The sequence below is a fragment of the Danio rerio genome, chromosome 1, assembly GCF_049306965.1.
Source record: "Danio rerio strain Tuebingen ecotype United States chromosome 1, GRCz12tu, whole genome shotgun sequence".
Classification (NCBI taxonomy): domain Eukaryota; kingdom Metazoa; phylum Chordata; class Actinopteri; order Cypriniformes; family Danionidae; genus Danio; species Danio rerio.
In genome coordinates this window covers 42,187,141-42,194,202 of record NC_133176.1, presented here as the reverse complement: position 1 = coordinate 42,194,202, position 7,062 = coordinate 42,187,141, and the positions used below count along the sequence as shown (strand labels likewise).

At 34.0% G+C, this 7,062-nt stretch overlaps 1 long non-coding RNA gene across 1 annotated transcript; it reads left to right on the top strand.

Moving 5' to 3' along the window:
* The first annotated feature begins 2,656 nt into the window (after window positions 1-2,656).
* Window positions 2,657-4,231, top strand: LOC141386129 (uncharacterized). The gene is made up of 2 exons (XR_012407268.1): window positions 2,657-3,625; window positions 3,673-4,231. It is a non-coding gene; the product is annotated as an uncharacterized lncRNA (long non-coding RNA).
* The last annotated feature ends 2,831 nt before the right edge of the window (window positions 4,232-7,062 follow it).

Below are 7,062 nucleotides of genomic sequence, written 5' to 3'. Positions count from 1 at the left end.
AAGATGAAGATGAAGATTTTAGAATATTATTTCTGATCTGATAAATGCACCAAAGTGACTGACAAAAAATGTAAAAAAGCAGTTTAGACCCCCTCTGTGGCGGGCAGGGGCATAGCCAATGGATAGAATTCACGGGAACAGACTAGCCCACTTTCTGGATAGGTTCACCAAATTGTTACAAACATATTTTATTCAAATGCATTATTTTATCATTATATTTAACAATCACAAACATGTTAAAATACAATCCCAATCCTGTTAACTACAATCGTAAAATAATAAAAAAATTTTTAGACAATGATTGAGCTTGATTAATTTGATTAATCGTTTATTCAGATCATTCCACAGTGTAGGTGGACATCACAGCATGTCTTAATTCGATGTGCAGAAGAAGAAAAATGAATAAATGTAATCAGGCTATGCTTCAGCTTGATCAGAAATAGACTCACCAACTAACACTCAGTCTGGAAAAGTAATGGATCATAGACTAATGCATACATCAATAACCTAACGTACAGTATTCATTCTATTTTGATTTAACCTGTTAGCGATTAGTTTGCTATTTAATGTTTGAATAAATACTGAAAGCAAATAACAGAAAGTTAAATGCTAAATTAGCATTATTTAAATTTTTCTGAAAACAAACAAAAAAAAAATTTAAAGCTCAATTACTTAAACACAATTTAATTATTTAAGAGTTGATTATAAACTACATTTTCTTCAATAATTATTAAATTGTATTTATCTATAGGACCATAAGTGAAAGTGCCAGCTCACTTTCGAAAGAACCTTTCAAAAAGATACCATTGATGGAGGGTTATGGCATTTCTGCATCCAGAATTATCTACAGTATTTAAGAGTTTTATTTTCATATAATTTTTTGAACCTTGCTCTAAATCAGTGGTCCCCAACCTTTTGATCACTGCGGACCGGTCAATGTTTGTCAATTTTACAACGGACCGGTGTGGGCCGGGGGTTGGGGGGGGGTGGGGGGGTGGGGTGGGGGGGGGGGGGGGGGGGTGGGGGGGGGCGTTGTCTTCACGTGAACACAGCTGCTGCGCAAGTGCACCCAGGTTAATCATGAACAACTAGTTGCACTATCGCGGTCTGATTATGTTTCAATAGGTTTATATGCATCAAATACATAACATCTGTGCCAAACATTTCAACTGAAGAACATATTAACAATAATACAACCGTATAGTCGAAATGTATGCATTGGCATGTTACAGCCCTAATGAGTATGATTTTGTGAAACTCCATTTGGATACATATTGCAATGATTTCGGGTACTTAGCGATGCACACACACGTATATGCACAGTCCTTAAATGCTCTGCTGACTTGGACTCTATAATACCTGTTTTATAACTTTAATCTATCAACAACCACCACTGAGCTATATTCTAGAGATTGTTCTTCCCGCTCTGTGGTGGATTTTGGCTTAGTCCATTTCACGTGAGATGGCAGGGGTGAATGGAAGAAACCAAGTCACGGGGGGAATAATTTCTACAGAAATAATTTATGATTTCTTATGTGGCCCGGTACCAATTGTTTCACGGACCAGTACCGGTCCGCAGCCCGGTGGTTGGGGACCACTGCTCTAAAAGACATCATAAAGAGTAAAATTCCTCATATGGCCACTTTTCATGGTAGAGTAAGTACATGCACACATCAGCGAGACAACAATGTTGCTTCATTCAAGACTTCAAGTCACTGCAGCACTGCACAGGACTTTCTGGGGAATGGCATGTTTAAATACATGCGTTTTTGGTTGTAACTGGAAGTTGACCTTGTTCAGCCCGAGTTAATTTAACCCTTTCCTGTGTAAGTGTGAAATATGCAGCTGACTGCCCTGCATGATATTTAATGTGATCATTATTTAGAGTTCATCAACGTGATATTTCCATGTTGCACATGTGGTTTATCAATCGACAGAGTAATGTTTAATACAGTATATAATTAACTTTTATGTATTACTAGCATTAAATACCATAGTCATTTAATTTTTATTATACAGACAGATTTAGAGTTTATACTAGTCCCTAAATTGGTTTAGAGAACCACGAAATGGTTCAGAAACAAACTACTGAACTTTTGCTGCAGAGACAGCATTATTGCATGTTTCATACAATTGTATAAAAGGATGAAAGCAGAGTTTGAATGCAGAGCGACACAAAATCATTTTGGAGTCACAGATGAGCCTCACTCTACAAAGAGAAGTTCATAATAAACACAAAGAGATGAGATGAGACCGTTTGTATGCAACCTCTAGTGTACATCTATCAAACCGTTAACCAAGCCATTTTTCATTCAAGTTTTAAATCCCAGTCACTGTGTGTGAATGACGAGTTTTATTTAGTCCTCTGCTCCAGAGTTCTACACAGAATCAACAATAAACTTCAGAAAAATGTAATCCTTTTCAACAAAAGCTGAGACCTTTATCTACAGATTATGCATAACACTGGGAAAATGATGCACCTAGGAGGGAGTTTTACCATGCTGTTTGGAGAAAAAAAAAACACATTTGACAGCTACAGCAGAGAGAACTTTTTCCATGAACTTAAATTCAATGACTAAAATAAAAAGAGCCGGAGTATGGGGTGCTTTCATAAGACTTTTTTTCTGTTCTCTTCTTTTCTTTTCTTTTTTTTATTATGAAGCTTGACAGTAACAACCATGGGTAATGCACAGTTTGTGTGCGCTTCGCCGAGCTTTAATTGGCAGCATTCATGGCCACGATTTTGGTACCCAAAACAAAGGGCTGCTCAAAATGAGAAAAAAAAAATCATGTTCCAATAATTTTATATTACGCTACTGTATACCACCATAGAGGCTCATTAAAAAAAATTACCTTGTCAAATTACTGTCACTTTCCTACAACAAAACAATGCACTTTCAAATGTTTAAATTAAGAATATTATCAGTTTTGCACCTCCACAGTATCTATGCAGGCAGTGCTACTACAGTATAATGTGGTCATTCAAAACATTAGGATTTGGATTTTTGTTTTCCTTGCAGCATTTCTCACCTTTCTCTCTCAGCATACAATTTCTGCATGTAATGTAACGCTTAACCCAACAACAAGAACAAAAGCCACAAGAGTAATCAATTAATGTAGGAAAGGAAGGGAAGTGCACACAATCTATTAATGTCATACAATCTTTCTGCTCAATATTTCATAAAGTACATCTAGGAAAAAATCATTAACTCTGAAAAATAAGTAGAGATAAGAAAATATGTAAAGTATATAAAGTACATTCAGAAGAACACAAAACAGTTCAAGAAATTTGCAAAGAAAAGAAAATACTAGTGTTTTTTTTTTTGTTTGTTTGTTTTTTAATATTATTATTTAGATTTATTTTGCTTCATGCAAATTAACTAGGGGTGTAACGGACCATGGATGATCCCACTGTTCACTACCGATTACATACAAATACAGATCATAACCTACGGTTCAGAACACATGTGACTAGCGAATTGATACTTTTTTTTTACTTTATTAAATGTGTAACGTTTGCAAGGAGATCCCCTCTCATGTCATTCAAAACACATGTATGAAAGCATTTAGGCTTTCCTGTAAAATACAACGATGACGGGAAAAGTTGTGGTAGGTTATTCGGGATGTGGTGGGTTTCTAGTTTAGATATAACTACTGATGTTTATGGTAAAGATTAAAATCGCCATCATATGCATTTAACTTGATACTCAAAAATGAAAGTTGTAGGCAGAAATTACAGTATTTAACCAATAGGTGGCCATCAAAAATATCCCACTGAACAATTTTTTTTTTAAATTATCCATCTAGCAATGAAACATGCTATTTTATGAGTGAATAACTGAATCATTCATTGAAAATGAGACTAAAAATAAATATGGTTTGTTCAAATTCTAATATTAGAATCCTACATTTAGCATTATCAGTAACAGTAATAGTAATTTTTCAATGCACTGAATATTATACAATTTATTTTATTCAGCTATTAATTTTTTATTGTTAATAAAATTACAGGTTTTAAGTTATTTTTGTTAAAACTAAAAGTTTCTTGCAGTACTGTTTTTGTAATAAATGGGAAGCAAATTACATTTTACTCCTGATCCAAAAAAATTGATCTGTGACTAAAACCATTATGTAATCATTATGGTCTACACCACTAAGATTAACAAAGGCTCCATTCTAATTATCTTCAGATTAATGTTATATTCAATTTTTTTGTTAATTAAATTTTTTTTTTTTTAAATTATAGATTTGAGCAGAAAACATTATTTTATTTTACCTCTGAAGAGACTACATCCATTGCATATCTCTGTGTCAATAGTAATGGGTTAAAACATTTGCAAACATTGAAGGTGCAAGGTGAAGCAGTATTACACTAGTGAAGTTATACATTAATGAATGTACCCCTAAATAATTTTATATATGGGAAAATATTACTCTGGATTTATGGACTGAATGTAAACACAAGGCGACAGAAAACCAGCATTAGAGGCCTATGTAAATCATCTCTATGTCTTCAACTAGCAATGACTCGAAAGTCCTCACAGACTAAGAACATCAACAGGTTGCCTCAGACATCCTCCATTCTGACGCCCACCGGCATTGATCAAGCTGTCTGTCAATGACCCACATGAATGCCGTGACCTCTGATCAATTCGCCACTGATGAGATAAAGCCACAGGCTCCGGAAAAAAAGCCCAAACTTTACGTTAGGCCTCATGACAAATCAATCCATGTTCCCAAAGGCTGCTGTATTACAATGCATGAGCGGCAGCAGTGTCTTGTGTGTTTTCCTACTGACACGGATTGCAAAGAGCACTTACTGCCTTTTGTGTTCACTGAACTGACCTGACATCTCTACGGTTGGCGATATCCAAAGGGAACTGGGCATTGCTTTTGCAAACAGCTTAACGTCTCAAATACTACTGATAAGCATCACACATTTGTCAAGGCAAATAAAGAGTGTAAATGAGATTAGATTTGTCCTCTTCAATGGATGCTGACGTGATACAGTACGGCTGTGGGTACTTTGCCGCTGAATCTTTACAGTTCCTGTCATTTCAGTTACACTTCCAAATCGCCAAGGCAAGACACACTGTCACAAAAAGAGCATTGTACCATCTGTAAATCTCTGTATTAGTGTAGCACAGACAAGTAGTATGTTGTTTCCATGACAAGGGCAACCAATTAAACAGTAGTTTGAATAAGCCACATATGCATCGCCATTGTGTTGTCACTGTGTATTTCTCGCATTGTAGAAACAAAAATGTCTGTCGTGCAGTCTTTTATGCATGCTTTTCTGGAAACTGTCACACATAAATACCGTGAAAACTTCTAGTTAGTCCCTTTTAAATAATTTACAGCACAAATCTTTTTCTTATGGCAAATTTGGACATTTAATTTCTATATTAATATATTACATTTTTTTATTATCTTATGACTGAACAATCGTACAATAAAGTGTTAAATTAAAAGTTCATCATTCAATATCACATCTATTGTCCTTCCCTGACTAATTTAGATTTGTTTTTTTTAATGCTTGTTAACAGTGGATAAAAAAGCATAAACATAATACAATAAATGTGTATTGTTTAACAACACTTTAACAATACTCGAAGGACTTTTTTCAGTATGCAACTAAAGGTCTTTGCACAATGAAGTCATTACGTAAACAAATCTTGCACACTGACTACAATGACTATTAATTCATTCATTATGAAAAAAAAACGAAAAATATTTCGGATTCGGTTCAAGCAGTGATGTGTTCTCCTCTTTTCCCCAAAGTACAAAAATTATATTAATATATTAATTATATTAATATTAATATGCAAAGTTAATATGCAAAGTTTATTTCAGGGAATCAGTGGAATTTTGATACATTGCTTGTTATACTTCACACATTCACATACGTAAATAAATCTTGAAGAGAGACTGACAGTACTTATAGACATTATAAGGATGGTGACCGCATTGATGTGTTGAAGCAATAGATCAAAAGTGAACCAGGCTTTCTATTTTAATGTCTATGGGCAGTACGTCAAATGTATTGACACACACACAACAAGCAGCAGCAGGAGAGAGGTGCTCCAGTCACTGCAGCATATATAGGTTCTCATTGTCCGCCACATTTTGTCTTTATTTTATGCGCTGTGTTTGTCATAAAGTTATCTGCAACTCAAATGATGCCATTCTGTATTTAGCTTTTCGCTTGTAAGGTGGCTCTAAACTGTCAAAACACCTCTCAAAGCACTTTTTCAGATGCGAAAAGTGGAGGGAAAAAAAACTAACCCCCTTCAAATTTTTTATGATGGACGAAAATTTTAGATTCAATAAACTTGACCAATAAATTGTATTAAATAGCACTTGTATTTTTTGTTAATTTAAAAACAATGATACTGCTCCAAATTTGTCATTGTACTGTAAAAACTGATAAGAAATAAATGAATGAATGCATGAATGAATAAATGAATGAATGAATGAATAAATGAATGAATGAATGAATGAATGAATGAATGAATGAATGAATGAATGAATGAATGAATGAATGAACGAACGAACAAACAAACGAACAAACAAATAAATGAATGCATGCATGAATGAATGAATAAACTTGTGGTGTGCTTCAAAACTTCAAAACCATTCATCCTCCATAGCAGACTCACTTCATAGTCTTACACAATTTATTTTTAATACAGATTATTAACATTTAACTATTGCATGTTTAACTATGATATGAATATTCTTTTTCAAATATTGCAGAGGAAAACAACTATTTAGATATAAATTATAGCTTGAGCCCCACAGATAAAACTTGCAAGCACAAATAAGATACATTTAACAAGCAAACTTTATGATCTAAGTGAAAACCTTTGTCACAACATCCCAAGGCTTATTTGTTTGTAAACATTGAGAATGTCTTATTTATTATTAAACCTTGATACGTCAACTTGTAATATAAATCCACTAGTGATATACAGTACACCAAAAATGTCTGCATGAAATTCGTTGCCCTTAAAATAAAAACATATGTATCAGGTTTTATTGGGAAGAAACAAAATCAGAAAA